Source organism: Lepidothrix coronata, unplaced genomic scaffold (genome assembly GCF_001604755.1).
Source record: "Lepidothrix coronata isolate B3197 unplaced genomic scaffold, Lepidothrix_coronata-1.0 Scaffold32, whole genome shotgun sequence".
Lineage (NCBI taxonomy): Eukaryota > Metazoa > Chordata > Aves > Passeriformes > Pipridae > Lepidothrix > Lepidothrix coronata.
This window is the reverse complement of record NW_016690212.1, coordinates 3,963,556-3,983,397: the sequence shown is the minus strand read 5'-3', so window position 1 is coordinate 3,983,397 and position 19,842 is coordinate 3,963,556. Positions and strand designations below refer to the sequence as shown.

The 19,842-nt window shown below is 41.5% G+C and overlaps 1 long non-coding RNA gene across 1 annotated transcript; it reads left to right on the top strand.

The window, feature by feature from the left end:
- The first annotated feature begins 2,075 nt into the window (after positions 1 to 2,075).
- LOC108495629 lies at positions 2,076 to 18,077 on the top strand. Its single transcript, XR_001874177.1, has 3 exons — positions 2,076 to 2,215; positions 17,005 to 17,164; positions 18,013 to 18,077. It is a non-coding gene; the product is annotated as an uncharacterized LOC108495629 (long non-coding RNA).
- The last annotated feature ends 1,765 nt before the right edge of the window (positions 18,078 to 19,842 follow it).

The window sequence follows — 19,842 nt, the reverse complement described above, 5'->3', positions numbered from 1 at the left end:
AGTGTTTATTACGCCATAATCTTTTGTGGAGTTTTCCAAAAGCACTGTATGCCTTTGCTAACCTACTGTCTGCAGCATTTAACATCCTGCTTTGCAGACGCTGCTGAGCTCTTTGGGCTGGAAGTCAGCTTAAAGAAGACAGAGGTCCTCCATCAACCTGCACCTCAGGAAGTCCCCCATCATCCCCACATCACCATTGGCCAATCAGAGATCAAATCAGTCCAGCAATTTAATTACCTAGGTAGCCTCATCTCCTCGGATGGGTATGCTTCTAATACAGTAGTATACAGTCTAGGTATCCTTTGGTTCTGTGGATCCTCTAAGTTAAACTAAGGCTGCTTGAAACTATGTTTTTCTTAGGGAAGGCCAGAGAAGACTTGGATTTGCTCAAAAGAAAAGCTGTCCCTGGAGTTCTTTCCCTTTATCTTTCCTGAAATTCGTCTTCTTTCTGCCTGCTTTTCTCCTCTCATCATCCTTTGGGGCGCACTGCTTTGCCATACGTCTATATGTTAACAGAACAAATGGGTAGTTTAAAGCCTAAGTAAGTTTTCAGCTCTTTCCTGCTGAACAGCTGATGATGCACTTTGTGGTTCCAAATTAGAAACTGAAGATGATGTTCAGGATGTTTTCTGCCAGTATCCAGCTGATTAAACAGCTTCTGTTAAAGGGACAAAGCTTTCACTTCATAGAATCATAGAAAGGTTTGGGTTGAAAAGGACCCCGAAGATCACCTAGTCCCAGCTCTCCTGGCCATGGGTAGGGACACATTCCACTAGACCAGGTTGCTCAGAGCCCTATCCAGCTTGCACACTTCCAGGGATGGGGCATCCACAGCTTCTCTGGGCAACCTGTTCCAGTGCCTCACCACCCTCACAGTAAAGAATTTCTTCCTAATATCTAATCTAAACCTGCCTTCTTTTACTTTGAAGCAATTTTTTCTTGTCCTGTCACTATATGCCCTTGTGAAAAGTCCCTCTCCATCTTTTTTGTAGGATCTCTTCAGGTCCTGGAAAGCTGCAGTTAGGTCACCCTGGAGCCTTAACTTCTTCAGGCTGAACAATCTCAGTTCTTTTAGGAGAGGTGTTCCATCCCTCTAATCATCTTGGTGGCCCTTCTCTCAACTTGCTCAACAGGAAGGTTGATGTCCTTCCTGTGCTGGGGACCCTAGAGCTGGATGCAGTGCTCCAAGTGGGGTCTCACCAGTGTGGAGCAGAGGGGCAGAATCCCCTCCCTCACCCTGCTGGCCACCCTTCTTTTGATGCAGCCCAGGACACGTTTGGCTTTCTGGCCTGTGAGGTCACACTGCCGGGTCATGTCCAGCCTCTCATCCTCCAGCTCCCCCAAGTCCCCTTGGCAGGGCTGCTCTTGATCTGTCCATCCCCCAGCCTGTATTGATACCAGGGGTTGTCCTAACCCAGGAGTAGCACCTTGGACTTGGTCTTATTAAACCTCATGAGATTCCCATGGGCCCATTTCTTGCACTTGTCCAGCTCCTTCTCAATGGGATCCCATTCTTCAGGTGTGTCAACCACACCACTCAGCTTGGTGTCATCTGCAAATTTGCTGAGGGTACACTCAATCCCTTTGTCTATGTCTTTAATGAAGATATTAGATAACACTGGTCTCGGTACAGAACCCACTGAGGGACACCACTTGTCACTGATGTCCATCGGGACACTGAGCCCTTCACCACTACCTTCTGGATGTGACGGTCCAACCAATTCCTTATCCACCAACAGTCCACCCAGTATAGCTTGTTAATATAATAAGTAAATAAACCATACAGACCCAGCTAGCTTGGGGGTTCACTGCCAAATCCTCTTTATTCAAATGAGACAACAGCTTATATATGGGTTAACACGTCACACCACGTGACCTTAACAACCAATCACCATGGGTATCACTGTCCATGTGATAGAGTACATGGGAAACTACATCTCCCAGGGTGCTGTTCGGCACCTTCCTGAAACCCGACTCCTACAACCCAGGATGTCATGGAGGATCATCTCGAAGGCCTCATGGGAATTATCTGTAGCCTTCCGTTGTCCGCTGATATAGTCACTCCATCACAGAAGGCCACTGAGCTGGTCAGGCAGGACTCGCCCTTGGTGAAGCTGTGCTGTCCTGAATCACCTTCCTGTTGTCCATGTGCCTTAGCTTCTAGGTGAATCTCTTCCATGATCTTCCCAGGCACAGAGATGAGGCTGAGAGCTTGGTAATTCCCAGGGTCCTCCTTTCTACTCTTTTTAAAAAAGATAGATATGTTCCCTTTTTCCAGTAGCTAGAACTTCACGTGCCTCCCATGACTTTTCAAGTATCACAGGCAACTATCAGCCAATTCCTTCAGGATTCTGGAATGTATCTCATGAGATACAATGATCAGGTACAGTCTTAGGTACAATCAGATTCCTTGGGTGGTCATGAACCTGATCTTCACTTACAGTGAGAAGCACTTTGCTTCCCCAGTCCTCCTTTTACACTCCATGCACTTAAGAGATGTGGTAAGAGAGGTTGCCATTGAAGACTGAGCCTTCTCCTCATCTGCTAGCCAGTTTGCCAGCCTTGCTTATCGGGGGATACACCTTCTTTGATCTTCTTTCTCTGGCTAACATCTGTAGAACCCCTTCTTGTTATTCTTTGCATCCCTTGCCAAATTCAGCTCCAGCTTCACCTTGGTGTTCCTCACCCTGTCCCTATGCAACTAGACTGTGTCCCTATATTCTTCCCAGGTTACCTGTCCTTGCTTTTGTTGCCTGTGCATATGCTTCTTGCCCTTTAGATTGACCAGCAGGTCCTGATTCAGACATGCTGGTCTCTTGCCTTCCTTGCCCAGTTTCTTGTCCCTGAGGATCCCTGACTCTTGCGCTCCATGGGAGATGTCCTTAAAAATTTGCCATGTCCCTGAAGACAGTTTCCCCGGGGATCATCTTGACTAGCTCCTTGAAGAGCTGGAATTTTGCTTTCCTAAAGCTGATCAGACCTTTAAATAAAAAAACACAACTGGAAAATTAGTAAGTGGGACTTGTTGCTGGTTTCTCAGGAGGTGCAGCATAAAGCCTAAATTTCTTGTTCACTGGTTTCAAGGTTATGTTAAAGAGAGCTGGGAGGAGGAGGATTAAGGGCCACCTGATCCAGAGGAAGCAGCTGATCTGTGGGGTTGTAGCACTTGGCCATGATAACTAGCAAGGTGATGTAGGCTTAAAAAGGAGGACCCTGTGGCTGAGATAAAACAGCAGTGAGCGCATAAAAATGAGTAAGAAAGAATCAGCACTTTCAGAGTGGCTGAAATATATGGACTCTGGATATAATAGGATATAACACGGCTATTGGTTTACACAATATGGTCAACTTCATAATGTTTGGTCTGCTAGAAGGTACTACCTTTACTTACGCTACTTTCTTATAGTGTAGACAATCCCATGTATGCTACAATGCCTACAGAAGTGGCTTTGCTCACCAGATAGATGCCAACAGCATGTCTGACTTAAGTAGCACTGCTCATCTTGGGATTATTTCACTTCTTTCTTAATAACTAGAGCTAATACTATACAGCACCAGTGGGTTTACAGGGCCGAGTATGATGCATTTTGCCTGTGTCTAGAGTTTTGTCTGTCTTTTTTAATTTAATTTTTATGGGTCTCTTTTATTGTACCATAACATCTATCTGTCGTCAGCTTTTATAGAGTACAAATAAAGATAGGGATGCAAATGAGTGTAAATCCCTGAAGCAGAATTTAAGAATGTGGCACTAAGATAAATCATAATCCAGCAACGTAATTTTCCCCCTCTCTGTCTGTTCAGTTATTGGTCGATTGAATACACTGGTTTTAGTAAGGAAGAAGATTCTTGACCCTTATATAGACAGTTATTCATATTACTTCAGTATTTACTTTGTCAGTTTATAGAAAAAAATCTTACTGGGTTGGCCAGTGATTATAAAATATGAGCTTTCTAATTTCTACAAATATTTTTAGGTTTAATAGATCTGTTTTTAGTTCTTCCGGAGGATACATTGTTGTCCAGTAGGTGTTTTTGCACTACTTATAAATCAAAGTAATTTTTTTTACATGAAAGAAAAGAAGGCTTTAGAATGACCTAACTGCAGCTTTCCAGTACTGAAGGGCTGACGAGCTCCATCTGCCCGGGGGGCTGGGAATCAAACCCGGGTTGCAGCGGTGAGAGTCCTGCACCCTAACCACTAGACCACTAGAGGCCCCTTAGAAGGTCACTCTAAACAAACCTACATCCTGGGGACCTCACTGCCACTGTCCAAGCTTGCTTGGCCCCGGCAGATGAACCTCAGGATTAAAGGGTGGGCTCAGTTCAGTGCACGCTGTGTCTCACCTAAAAAATCCACTGCGCAGGCTCGAAGGGTTAATGACCTTTCCCAAATCTTCGCTTGCGAAGACTGGCCATTATTATATTATAGTACTGAAGGGAGCCTACAAGAAAGATGGAGAGGGGCTTTTCACAAGGGCATGTAGTGCCAGGACAAGGGGGAATGGCTTCAAACTGAGAGTAGGTTTAGATCAGATATTAGGAAGAAATTCTTTACTGTGAGGGTGGTGAGGCACTGGAACAGGTTGCCCAGAGAAGCTGTGGATGCCCCACCCTGGAAGTGTTCAAGGCCAGGTTGAATGGGGTTCTGAGCAACCTGGTCTAGTGGAAGGTGTCCCTACACATGGCCAGTGGGTTTGGAATTAAATGATCTTTAAGGTCCCTTCCAACCCAATCCATTCTTTGCTTCTATGATTCTTTACAACAGCCCAATTCATTAGTTTAAATATAGCAGTTGTTCAAAGGAGCACTCACTGGATTTGCAAGGAGCTAAAATGATTGATAATTAGACAACCAGTGTTCCTATACCTGTCCAAGCATTTTGGTGCTGTATCAAGTAACTGAAATGTGAAAGTTAAGCTATCACATAGCAGGTCCTAGCTTACCACTGAAATAGTGTAAAACTTCCCATTCCATTTACCAAGAGGATATCTCTCTAAATTAGTTGCTTATCTATTTTTTGCCTTTTCAAACTGGAAAAAAAGTTCAATCTACTAACATTCTCAAAGTAAAATAAAGGAGTACTAGTTGGTAATGCTCTTAATTAGTCAAGTACTTTTCTTGAAGTATTGATTGAAATTGGTGTAGCCTTTGTCAGCAATGACAGTGATAAGGCCTATCCTCTTTATTTCCTTTGTTAAGGTAGTGAGAGTAGTGTTCATTAATTTCCTTTGGAAGCTTAGTATTTAAGTGCTTCAAACTCGTCTCTTGTCACTTCAAGGAGCTTCCGGTTGATATTTTCTCTCTTGATATTTGGAACAGTTTTAGACCCAATAAATTTTACTGTATATGAATATTTCAACAAATTACCTACTGTATCAAATGCATTAATTATTTTTTGCAAGGCTTTGTATAACAGTATGCTGCTAGGATCAAGCAATATTGTTATTCTGTTTTCACAATAATTCTTAATTTCTATCACCAGTAGCAAATCAAGGGTGAAGCAAATAACAGGAGTGGAAGGGAATATCCCTCTGGTTTAACCCCAGTCCATAATTTTCAAAGCATAACTTAGCATCTCTCTTTTCTTCAAAGATAGAATCCTTATATTCTCAGTCCAGCTTCTCAGTCTCTCCAGTCTTTGTTCTCTATTCCTGTTCCTGTCCCTCAGAGAACTCCTCTTATTCCCTAAGACATTTCTGGCTTGACTTTGTTTGTTTCCTGTGGTCCTCTGGAGGCACAAGTGGTGCCTGCCCCAAGACAAGACTCGTGCCAGGCCTCCATGTGGCAAGAAGGTCAAGCCCTGCTGCCACATCTGGCTGTAACACCAGTCCCCTCTCTCTTCCAGCTTGGCCAGGTGCCTGCCATCCCTGTTGCTGCTCCCACTAGTGATTGTCTTGGGTATTTCACAATGCTGACAAAAAAATTGTAATGGCACTGTCAAATATTGTGATATAGCATTATTAACCTGATTTGAAAAGCATTATGTTATATAAACTTCCTAATGGTACAATTCCATTGCCTGTGTGTAACTGACTGTAGTGTTGAAATTACATTGCAGTTGGCAGAAAACTACTTAAATCACTTTGGTAAATGCATTGCTGTGTGAGCAGTATAATGTGATAGCGTGCTGTCACTGACACTGAGCATGTAAACATAGCACACTCATGTAGTCCCTGTACTGCTTGTGGTGATATCAAGTCTGTTTACGCTGGCTGTTCTTATCTTAGCAGTAAGATAAAAATCACAAGCCACAACAAAGTCAGTCAAATATCTTAGTTAATGTTCACCGAAAGTGTGCCAAGTCCTCCATGTTTTTGCCTCTTTCCAAAGAAGACGTATGTATCGAAGTGCTCATGAGAAAGACAGCAGAGCCTTTGGCACCAAGAGTGCAACACCGAGTGCTTCCAGTAGCACAGCTGCTTGCAGTAATGGGCATTTATCTTGGTGTTATCAATACTGGCAGTGGTTGGCTTTCTGGCAGGCTTCCTACCACATCAGTGGGTGATATTCCAACTCTGGAAATGAAAGAGTGCAATTTTATTTCTTTCTCTTGCACTCTGTTAAGAAGAGTACTGAGTACAAGGTCCTTATTGTTTCACTCAGTATCACCAGTGTAATTAAGCCTCTCTCAGAATTCACTTGGCATTCACTTCAGCTGAATAGCACTTTAATTCATATCAGGGGCTGGTTACCTACAGCACTAGTAAGCCTGTCCACTAACTCCTGGTAGGACCTGCTAGAGGGGGAACTGTGCAATTGGCCCTGCAGGATCACAGAGGACAAAACATTTATTTCAAATACGTGAATGGCTTTTATGTAGCTATGTCTTTATAGGAAAACAATATGAGCCAGATGTTTACTATGGAAAAATATTAATTTAAATAAGCTTTGTCTCAGCTGAATTCTTAAACAGAAAAGAAAATGAGGCCTTCATATGTGTTGGTCAAGGCTGTGTCCACCTGAACACTGTGATGCCTCAGGAATGAGTGTCCCCAAGCCACTGCTCACATGATATGTGGGGAGGGCCAATAAAGAGGTGTCAGGACCAAAGAAGTTTGGCGCTGTGGAAGCTGAGAGGCTTTGCATAAAGGAAAGGGAGGCAGGCCTGACTGGAAGGATGGGATTCTGCTAGGAGCATGGTCAAGTTGAGGGCCTGACATAGAGGCCACATCACCCTTTCCAGTACTTAGTTTCCATAGTAGTAGACACCTGGTCTTAGACGACTGAACGTGCAGTCAAGTGCTTCTGCATCTGCATCCAGCTGAAACAGCTCATCATAGCAGGGAAAGGCATCTGAACATCCTCCCTGTTGTGTTAGTAGCTCACTATTCCTTTTATTCTCTGTGATGCTGGTATAGGCTGTAACACTGGGCTCTGGTATTCCCCCTCTATAGCTGCAAAGACAGGCTCTGCCCCAAAATAATGGGTAAGGCCCTTTGCAATTTGGTAAGTTAGTGACTCTACAGCAAGAAGGGAAGGTGGAATATAGGATGCCTTAGGATATAGTATTGAGATGTGTCTGAGCTCGGGAAGCCTCAAGCCTATTGGCACAGGCAAGTGGTGGACTGTGGCAAGTAAGATGATGTGATATTAGCAAGATCTTCTCCATACAACCTCTGAAAAGCAATCCCTGCTATTATCTTACCCCAATCACTCTGAAGTTTCATTCTAGACTGAGCCACTTGAATTGCAGATAAAGTGTCTGGCTACTCCCAGACTTGCGTTTTAGGATTATTTTGTAACATAGACACAGCCTGTAAAGCACTTTTTGCTGTTTCCTAGGGGAGAATGGTTTAGTTGGTTGGTGGTACATTGGGAGTCTTGAAATTGTGCGTAAAGCGACACTCACTGCTGCTGGTTCAGAAAGTTTGCAACTGTTCATGTGAGAATTTCATGTGTCTGACTCATTGTGAATAAGACTATAAGTGACAAAGTACCTTGCAGTCATTTTTCTTTTCTCCCCCTAAAAAGTAAGTGGAAAGTAGAACTATTCCTTCCTGCCCCCCTGCCCTGAAATAGCAAGTCTGTATTTGATCTATTTTCTTGTCTTCTTTTTTTTCTTTCTTTCTTTCCTTAATGAACGTGAAATCCATCTGTAGGCTGCCTGGCAAATTTCTCTGAATTGACTGAAGAATCAGCCACAGTTCTGATGTAGACAATGTCTTTAAACAACACTGGTTACAGAGGGTGTGTATTGGAATAGAAGAACGCAGCATTGCTTTCACTTGGCTAGTCAGCCAACAGTCCCACATGACACAAACTTAATTTCTCAGTCACAAGTACTTTTTAACAGTATTATTTGAGCTGGTTTTGTCTGCTGTATGAGAGAGTCTTGTAGAAAAGACCTATGAACTTCTGTTACTATTCAAAGCATGGTGATTTCCCTGAAGAATTTCTAGTTGTGCATTCGATAACTGGTGTTTAACAATTTAAGGAAGTCTGACATCCTCCTTCCTCTATGATAAAAAGCAACATTTGGTTCCTGCAAATATACTCTACAATAAGACTTTCAATTTCTTTTTTTAACTTTTTTGTAATCAGTGAAGTGTAACTTATTGTTGATGTATGGCCTCAGCCTTTTGATGAATACTGTCCCCCCGTGTCTATTATCAAGCTAAAATTAGTTCATATTTAGATGCATGAGTTGAGGGTATAATGACAGGAGTAAGTATTTGGAGACTGCAAGAGTATTCCAGAAGTTCCTGTGTTGTCAATATATTGGCCAGCAGTTGTACTTTCCATAAAATCAACCTTTATAAATACTCTCAGAATAATAACTCATTTTTTCATCCCAGAATAATTTAGTCCCCCCCCAAAATTGTGCAGTGCTGGAGAGGATCTCATGAACAGCAGCCAAATCACCATAATCCTCTCCTCTCCTCTCACAGCAGAAGTTTCTTTTCCTTAGTTATGGCTCATTTGCAAAGCCCAAATCTCAAATATATCCATTCTATTAAAAGAGGTCAGTCCCAAACTCACAGCTGGATAATCTCATTCCTTAGTTGTAGATTAAAAATTCTCAGGCTTTCATTAATTATTTGCATTTCATTTCTGATCTCTCAGCAGTCATGCAGAGTAAGGGCTTGTGTCCAGCCCATGTGCTTTTGGATTCTTTTTTTTCATGACAATCTGGGTAACCTCAATATAAGAAAGATATTAAGCTCTTAGAGAGTGTCCAAAGGAGGGCAACAAAGACGGTGAAGGGCCTTGAGGGGAAGCCGTACAAGGAGCGGCTGAGGGCACTTGGTCTATTCAGCCTGGAGAAGAGGAGACGGAGGGGAGACCTCATCGCAGTTACAAATCCCTTGTGAGGAGAAGAGGAGGGACAGGCACTGATCTCTTCTCTGTGGTGAGCAGTGACAGGACCTGAGGAAATGGCCTGAAGTTGTGTCAGGGGAGGTTTAGGCTGGATATCAGAAAGAAGTTCTTCACCTTTTGGGCAGTGGTTGGGCACTGGAACAGGCTCCCCAGAGAAGTGGTCACAAGGCTGACAGAGTTCAAGAAGCATTTGGACAATAGTCTCAGGCATATGGTGTGACTTTTGGGGATGGTCCTGGGGAGGGCTAAGGGTTGAACTCGTTGATCCTTATGGGTCCCTTCCAACTCAGCATATTCTGTGATTCTGTAAGAATGAGCATAAGTAAAGATTTTGGACCTAGATGATTAGTAAAAATTATTATTGCCAGAACACTTTTTAAAGTATCAGTGAAGCAAAAATAATTGAAGTTTTAAAAGCTCCTAGGATATTAATGAAAATCACTGAAAAAAAAAAAAAAGCCTCTTTCACATGGACTCAATGTATGTTAGTGGCTGACAGATTTCAGAAAGTCTTAATGTCTGCTGATGTTATACTCAAAGACTTAGTATCGCTTCTTAGTTCTGTGGAGTGTTCACCTAGTCACCCAAATTGCAGGGTCAGCAGCCAGGCAACAATATCTTGGTCCAGTCTTGCTGAATGGCATTACTTTTCAGTCTGTCAGAGTTTCCAAACGTATTGCACCATCTTTAAGTTATTCATTTTTGGTTCATTTTTTGACATGCATCATATTAAAGCCTTGTTTTGTGCTGCTTCTTGCTGTTGCATTTTGCTAACCTTTTCCCACAAAACAGTGGATAGAAGGTACTGTGTCAATGTATTGGCCATGATTAAGAAGTCTTTGAAGCTGAGAGTTAATTTTAATACTCATTAGCTAAAATGATTTCACTCTTATTACAAATACATTTCTTCATGTGACTGTATTGCTTGCCCCACTGAAATAAAGTCTAAATCCCCCGTATTGCTATTATAGCTTTACTTTTCTGCATTTGATCACAGTGGTTGTAAATGGCTGTAGATAAGTCTTGTCCTTATTTGATCAATTATAATTTGATTTAGTCTTTTTATTGGTAAAAAATTGTGCTTTGAGCTATTTTGAAATATGTGCACTGAAAGATTTTGGATTCAACCAATTTTGGCATATTGTATTTTCTGTTTGTCTGGAGATTGTTCAAGGTTTTTACTGTGCAATTAATCAGATTTTGACTTTGGACAGAGTCATAAAGAGAGACTGTGAAGCATTATGTATCATAGCCAACTCCTCCAAAATATCTGTTGCAGAGCTAGTTTAATTTAAGAAACTGTAATTAGCTATCTTTCTCATCGTTCCACCAAAAATGGAATTTTTTTAAAATTAAGTATATAGGACAGAATATTTGTAGTGGAACATTAACTACAGATCCAGATCTGGATCATGGAACGTGTAAATCTTGCTCATTTCCCTGTCAAAATCTTCAGTAAATTCTTAAAATTCAGATTGATTTTACAGAACTAATCCCAGATAAACTATTTACAAACACTTCTGGATGAAATATACCTTGTTTCAGGTACATCATAATCCAAAAGTACCTGCAGGCAGTGATTTACTCTGATACTGGCCAAAGGATGACAAAAACACTGAAGTGATTGGATTTACATAGCAATATTCAAGTAGAAGGTTTTACAAGGCTAGGGCTGCAAGAAGAGTTTAATAAAATATTTATCATCACAATGATCTGACATTATCGTTGTTTCTGTCAGTTTCCTTTTCTTTAGGAATTTTAAAAAAATATGTAAAGTCTGTTTTTGATGGCAAAATTATTATTGTTCCTTCTTTTTTATTTACTTATTGAAAAATTCATGAATGAAACTTAAACATCCCATGTTAGCATATCCATATTATCCTCTTAGTGCAGAGAGGGTTAACAAAAAAGTTCATTGAATTCATCCTCATTTATCAGCCTCACTACACTCACTGCAGTAATCCCTCTATTTGGCCTTGTGTTTATTGTTCAATCTTGCATTGTTTTTTCACTTCCTCTGTAAACATCAGAGGAGAACTTGAGGGTTCTGTTTTGAGATCTTCAGTTTCTATTTTACTTCTTGTGTTAGACCTGAAAGTTTTCATTAGGGCAAAAATGCTCAGTGTGCACATTGCTTACAGATGTTACTGAAAATAATCAGAGTGAGTATTGCTTTCCTGATATTGCCACAATATGTTGAGCTATCTTTAGCAAATTAAAATCATTGTTTATTTGGAAAAGCTTCATGCACCATGTGTTTGCTGTCAGGTCTGCATTTCCTGCTGATGAATACATCTTTGAATAATATGAGCTTGTTTTGGAGATAGTTACTGTGAAAATCCAGTGACTCCTGCTACTCCATGCTAACATGATATTTTACAGGCTTCAGTTGCTCTGGCAAACAGTGGAAGCATAGAGCTGATCAAGGTAGCAATCTGAAAATACAAGAAATGTGGAAATTTTATGAGAAGACCTATTCTTCTGGAGTCAGAATAAGGAAATTTTGAGTGGTTGCCAAATTTTAAGCAAACACAGTACTGCTACACACTGGAGTAGCCAGCATTTTTGTAAATGGCACGTGCCTGTGTGCTGTGATAGAGTCAAGGATGTTTAGGTCTTCCTAAAAATCTGAAGTCTTTCTGGCTTCTTCCAAAAATAAGCAACTGAGGAATAAAGTTTCTTGGTCTCCTGTTTGTTATATTTGCTGATGAAATAGGACTATAATGCATTTTTTTTTCTACATGGAGGACCAAAAGTTCACTTGGTCTTTGTTCACATGTTCACATTTTGTTGTACAAACAGTTGAAAAGTCACTGAATATTTCAGCTGTAACTTTTGTTTGTATGGTCTTGAACATCAACACTCTGGCTGTGACTTATCTCATGAATGGTTAAAACAAATTTTCTGGATGCTACTTATTCCTCTCTTTGCAGCTGCTGTTTCTGTCCTAAGAGTCCTTTTCACTGCCTTATGTAGAAATGTTGCATTTTCCAGGCTTATTCACAGCTCTAAAGCCATCATGCTCCATTGTGAAGCTTAGATGCAATTAACATCATCCTCTCTCAGCAACATCCTCTTCTTGTGCTCTTTTCTTTCTTGAACTGTTCATCACTAAATGGATATATTGCTGTATAAATCTATGGTGTGCTGATGTCTCGAACATTTTATAATTGGTCCTCTAATCTCAAGAAGAACATAGTTACACTGGAAATGTTTTATCTGATCAAGGAATGGAATGATTCCTATATGAGGAATCATATAGTTTGCTGAATCTTCATCCAGGCTCTTCAATCTCAAAGAGAGAACTGGTCTGGGTTATGCCTGTATAAAGCTGTGATTGGCACAAACTGAATAGGGAACTTCTTGCATCCTCATTCTGTTCAAGAATTAGTGGGTGTCAAAGCCACATAGCTGATGGTAGGTTCAAACCAAATGGAAAATATAATTCATCATAACATGCTATTCAGCTGTGGAACTGGTCATCACAGGACATTGTGGATGCTAAAGATTTACATGTGTTCCAAAAATGATTGGATTAATTCATAGAAGAGAAATATGTCAATGACTATTAAGTACAAAGATTCGCTTCTGACTCAGGAAGTCCCTGAGACAATAATTCCTGGAAGCAATGCTGAAGCTTGCACTGCTCAGATCAAACCTTACCATCAGGCAGATCTGTTCTTACTCATTTGTGTGATGCCATAATCTGATACTTGTGGCTTTACTGAGCAAATGCTGGGGAGAAATTTGCCCCAAAGTGTCTGTGCAGCTGAGGAAAAGAAAGGTATCACCACAATGAGAAAAAGTCCCAATAGCTCAGTTAAGCTGAGGGGGAAGCAATAAATATCGCAAAATAGTTGAGATTGGAGGGGACCTCTAGAGGTCATCTGGTACACCCACCTTGCTCAAGCAGGGCTACTTAGGGCTAATTGCCCAGCACTATGACCGTGTATCCAAAGAGGGAGATTCTACCACCCCTCCAGGCAACCTGTGCCAGTGCTCAGTCATCTTCATAGTAAAAAAGTGTTTCATGATATTCAAACAATGTCACCTGTGTTTCAGCTTGTGCCCATTGCTTCTGGTCCTGGGCACATCTGAAAAGAATCTGACTGTGTCCCCTTTACACACTTCGACTCTGTCCCCTTTGCACGCTGCCTTCAGGTCATTTTCAGAAAGCTCCTTTCCAGTTGGGTGGCCCCTGATATGTCCTGGTGCACGTGGTTGTTCCTCCTCAGCTTAAGGATTTTGCACTTACTCAACTTCATTGGGTTGGCCTATTTCTCCAGCTTGTTTAAGGTCCCTTGGGATGGCAGCATAGCCCTCTGGCATATTGGCTCCTGCTCCCAGTTTTGTGTCATACAAACTGGCTGAGCGTACCCTCTGCACCACCACCTAGATCCTTACTGGAGATAGTAAACAGGATTAAACCTAGTATTGATTCCTGGGGTACATTGCTAGTTGCTGGCTTCCAGCTAGACTTTATGCCACTGATCACCACCTCCTGGGCCTGGCCATTCAGCCAGTTTTCATTCCATTTCCCTGGCTGCTCATCCCGCTCGAGTTTAAGCAGCTTCCCTGTGAGAATCTTGTGGCAGACAGTGTTGGGAGCCTTGCTAAAGTCTAGGTAGACTATATCCACTGCTCTACCCTTGTCTGCCAGTCATTTCATCATAGAAGGTTATCCAGCTTGTCAAGCATGACTTCTGCTTGGTGAATCCATGCTGACTCTTCCTTATGATTCTTGTCTTTCATGTGCTTGAAAATGGCTTCCAGGGTTAGCTACTCCATCACTTTCCAAGACTTTCCAAGGGTTCAAATTGAGTCTGACTGGCCTGTAGTTCGCTGGGTCCTTCTTCTTGAAGGTATGAGTGACGTTTGCTTTTCCCTGGTCTTCAGGCACTTCTCACAGTTTTTCTAGTTGAAGACTATAAAGAGAAACCTCACAATTACATCAGCCAGTTCCTTCAGGTTCATCTTCCATCCCCAGGCAGAACTCTATGCAGTCCAACTCCTCTCTCCCGTAAAGTGCAACTCCTCTCCCTTGTCTCCTTAGCTTGTTCTTCCTACAGAGCATGTATTCCACCATTGTAACAGTCCAGTAACTGCATGCAGATCTATAACTCTTCCCATTTATTCCCCTACTGTGTGCATCAGCATAGAAGCACTTCAGTGAGGCACCCCAGCATGCTGACAGTAAAAAGGGTTGTGGGAATTTCTCCATAATGGTGCTTTGCAGGAACTGCTTTGCCTTACCTCTAAGTGCTGGAGTTGACCATGGCTAAGCCCCATATTGTTGATTTTGTGATCCTTTCTTTCACAAAACTCCATACCTTTTGCTTATTGACTGAGTCACTCCTCACTCTTCTGAAGGGGTGAGGAGATATTTGGAGTATAGCTGGCTAAGCCTAAAACACCTTTTGGATGTGAAATGTCAATAATATCAATGATCTCTATGCACTGGGGTAGAAGTGGGTGTAAAAGTCTATCAGTACAAAAGGCTGACATTTGTACTAGCAGTACAGAGGCTTCCATCTCTGTTAAGGTGAAATGTATTTGTGGTTGAATTCAGAACATGCATTTGAGCACTTACTTTCTGATCCTTGCTTCCTGGAGCATTGGTGTTATTTATAGAAAGCTTTCAAACTTTCTCCTACTGACGTTAATTGCCTGCCTATGCAAGAATAGTATACACAGTATCAGGTAGCTTTGTAGTTTGCTAATGGCTTGATATGGACACGTTCTGCTTCTTGCACCTTCTCCAGAGCTAATACCTGGTTAAGGACGACAGTCAGCTGAATGGATTGATTCCAAATGCTTGCATAAAGCTAGAAATGTACAGCTATTCAATGACTATGTGGCTTTTGATATCTGACTAGTGGCAATATAATGATGGTAACTATGTGAGAGTCTTGTTCCTGTGGAGGTATGGGAATAAGAATTGCATGATATGTAGCCTGTGAAGGACTGTCTCAGCTCATGAGCACACACTGATACAAAGCCAATGCAGATGCATTGTGTGATTCAGACACAATGGACATAACTTTTAGTAGAGGCAGCAACGGTATATCCAGCCTCACTGGAGAAGTAATTAATTTTATGGATGTCTAAGAGGCAGGTCCTAGAGCAGCTAAATTCTTGGGCAGTGATGGGTGGGCACTGCCTCTTGCTGAACATAAAATCAAAAAAGGATACTTTTATTTTGTCCTGCTTTTCTCACACAGACTTCATTCAACTGCATATCCCAGTCTCTGTCTATATTTTGAAAACTCATTGAATTCTTCCTTTCCAAACTAGAAAACATTTGTATTAATGTCTATTTTGCTAACTGATGGGCGATAGAGAGGACACAGACAGGAATAGAGGGAAGGGTCTTACTTTACTAGCAGTATTAAGACAACACAAAACCAAAATAATGCATTTAATATGGCAATAAGCTTAGCACACGCACCATTTTGGCAACAAACAAACTAAGCAAGGTAATGCATCTAATCATTACTATACAAGCAAAGAACAGTGATTAAAAAAGATACATCACCAGTTGCCCCATTAATACATTACCATCACCCAGACCACTTCATTTGCCGGGGAGCCCCGATCACAGCGAAGGTTTGGAGAACCACTCCCAGTAACTGGGAAGTCCTACACGGTGTGTCCACTCATAGGTGAGGTCTCCATCTTTACTGTGAGGGGGTCCAGCTTTTATAGGGCTGTATTGGCAAGTCAGAATGACTTGTATATTTTGTTATGGGAAAACATCTGGTGACAGTCTTCCTGACTACCCAAGACCAGGGTTTGGCCACAACCCAGGTCTCGGTTGGGCGAGGTTCCTAAAGGTCCTTAAAATATCTTGCAGACAGTCACAAGAGTATACTACAATTTCTTAAGCATCCAGTTTAACAGACAACATTTAGCGAAAGGTTCCTTAAATATATGGTTTGGCATAATAATGCTTAGCATAAGCAGTCTAGCTAATCTACGTATAAGGTTCATATTTAGCACAAGCAGTCTAACTAAGCTAAGGTTCACCCATTTTTCTATATCAAGTAGGGACAGCACAGGATTCATCTGTAAGTCAATTCTGGTCTGTCTCAGGCCCTGGCACTTCAATGTCAGCCTGGAACAAATATTATTATGGAGACCCCAATGCAAAATTGAAAAAGCTAACAGCTTGGTGACATGAGAGAGGGCACCACAATCTGGAAAAACAGAAAAACAATGGTTTTATACTAAATAAATGGTCAAGCACTAGTTTGAAGTTATTTAATGTTTTTATCTACTGTACAAAAGAAAAGGATGGTGTGAAGATACCCAGAATCCCAGCAGTGCTTGAACAGGATCTAATTACATAACTTTTCAGCAAGTATGATTTTGTGGCAGCTGTGTGTAGCACAGACTGATGAACGTAAGCCAGTCAATGACAAAATTCAGCTGATACTTAATGCATAGTATGAAATACTCTGAAAATCTAATTTTTTTCCCCCTGCAGATCAATAAAAAGTTACATCATTACATAAATTGAACTTAGTGATACATGAAATTGTTCATGAGAGGCCTGGGTAGAACACCTACAAGGCTGTGATGACTATTTTGAAGACTTTGTCTTTTATGCTGTTCTTAAAGATATTTTATGTAATTCATACCTTTGTAGCACTCATGTAAACCTTCTATGGTGTTATATGATTTCAGACAGATTTGTGCTGCCATCTTTGTGCCATATTGCACACCAGACATCAGAATAAAACCTGCAGTGATGATGCTGTGGAATCTAATTGGTTTTTAGGAACAGAAGCCATGATGTTTGGGCCAGCCAATATCTAAAATGGAAGTCCAGAAGCAGTTCTGTCTGGTAAGTTGAAGGAGGAAAGAAGCAACACTGAAGCAAGTCTAAGTAGTGTGAGATTATTGCTAGTGCTTGAAAATAACTGACATGTAACAAGTCAAGCTGATGCTGAGCAGCTCAAGTTGGAGTTGATAAGTGTGATGCTAGTGCTAAAATTGCTATTGAAGTCAATAAACAGCATCAAACCACTCAATAATTCACCAGGTAGAGTCCCTGGACGTTACTGAAGACATGGGTAGTCAACATAGAAAACTCATTCCTTTGTCCTTTTTAGCTTTATTTGTATGTATGCACTGTGTTACTGCCAGCTGCAACAAGTTTTGGCTTCAAAGGGTGGTGCAATGACACTCTGGAGGGAAAGGCTATCCTCTTCAGCTCATCAACAGACTTCAAGTGCAGCTCTGGACTTAAGAGAAAAGGTTTTAATACTAGAGTCCCTGTCTAAGCTCTTTATTCCCTGCCAAAACCAAACTCAGCACAGAAATCTGTTTGGACAGATGGAGGCAAAGGCTGTCATTTTCTACAGTTTCATACTGTTGATATTCTGAGTGTTATCCTTTGACCTGCCTACAAACAGCTCACTTTATCTTTCCCATTCCTAAATTCCCCTGCCTGAAATTCAGTTTCATGTGACAGCTCTGACACCACAAAGTGATTCTAATTCCCTTTCTCCAGCTCTTGCTCAGTGTCACAAGCATCCAAAACATCTGAAATATTTCTTTAGGGAAGTACCCTTTCTCTGCTTCCTCACTGTGTGCTACCTTAGATAACAATTCAGCTGACAAAATAAAAATTTGCATCACTCATTGACATGTACTAGCTCCTGACTTCTGACAATGGCCATGTTCTTCCAGATGCTGCAAAAACAGATCTGCAAGTGTGAAATCAGTAGGCTGTAAGAACTGTCAAGTATATCCACTGACTCCAAGGTATGTAAAGAAAGGCTTACTTGCCTAAGAGGACTAACTTCTCCTGCGCATATATTTTCAAAATTATTGGAACAATGTGGGTTGGGGTAGTGTCTACTGAATATAGTTAAAGTTGAATTTGTAGATATTTGTTAAGTTAACTACTTCAAGGACTTGTAGCAAAGGAGGAGGAGAATGTTGCCTTGATGTATGACAAGGTGGCATGTTAGCAGCTTTATTTTTCCTCTTTATTTGGGGGAATGTCGAGCATGATCAAGATGCTCAGGCTGAGTGGAAGCAGAAGCCACAGTCTCTCTGTAGCCTTATCTAGCCAAAGAAGTGGCAGATTAGAAAAACATAGAGATAACACAGAATTGGACGAAACATCCAAGTCACTCATGCATGAGAAGATTCCTTCTGGATACTGAAGGGAGATGCAGAGGTGAGATACCTGATGTCAAGATGAAGGTAGAATGCAGGAAAACCACATTGTTGAGGGAGTAGCATTTAGTGATCATCAGCTGGACTGAAGAAAGAAAATGTTTGTCTTGGGCTTTTGAATGGATACACTTAGAATGATACAGCCATTGAAATGCCCTGATGTTGGCATTTCATTGCACTTGTAAGATTCTCTTACACTCAGTACAAGATGGGATGTCTTAGAGCCCATCTTTTGAGGTAGAGGTGATTGGATCTGTGCTGTAAATTCCCAAAATGGGTGCTACAACAGCTGGAGAGGAGATTCTTTTTCAGAATTAGGGTTATTGACTGGGCTGACCTCTTCAAGCTGCATGGGCAGATGTTGGCCTCACTGATCTCTCAGCCTTGTCTATAACAGCTGCCAAGGCTGTTTTTTTAAAATTCAGTTTCCTTAAACACAGATCTGTGTAGCAATACCTTCTGCCTCTGAATGTAGGCGGAAATATCATCTCCGCAGTACTGTCAGGATTCTGTTCAGCTTTCATGGCTACCGGACTGTTACTAATGCCAGCTGCAGAGTTTTTAATCTTTGAGGTACAAATTACATCTGGAACTGGACCTCTGAAACCTTTTTTTATACTTGTGACAACCGCCTCTTTCAGCATTTGAGTTGTGTACAAATGGCTCTTCACTTCATGGTGCTGACCTTTCAATTTGAAATTGTAGTAATCTCCTTTAGGAAACTATCCTGGGGACTACTGCAGAACTTCTGCATATTTGGGGAAGCAGATGCACTCAGGATTGGGGCTGTTGGTATTCACCCAGTCCCTTAAGGTTTGCTGTAATGTGGTCAGTTGACAAATGCATACACTGGTCAAGGTGTTCAAGTGATCAAGGCTGATGGAAGTGCATCAGTGAGCGCTTGTGTGATTATGTTAGAGGAAGACATACGGTATCTGCCAAGCCTTAGGCTGGTATTTGAACCTTGGGTAGGCTGGTGTCTGTGCCTGGGAGAAGGATCTTGGTTTTACCTTTCTGGTAAAGAGAGGAATTCTTAAAGACCGTGGTGTCACAAGTGCAGCTGCTGTATTCATCTTTCTCAGTGGTCTTCCAAGTGTGATGGAGAGGTAGCCTTTGCAACTGAGTTCTTGGTAGGAACCTTATGGGAGATAACAAGTGGGAGTCAGTTCTTGTTGATGGCCCCAATGACACTGAGGGGTCCCTGGCTAGTAGGGCCTGCCCAACCTTATTTTATACATATTTGGGATGCCAAAATTCAAATAACTCAGTCTTCCCCACCAAAGATGCTCATTGTGGACATGCACAGATTTCTCTACTCTCTTTCATGAGTTAGTG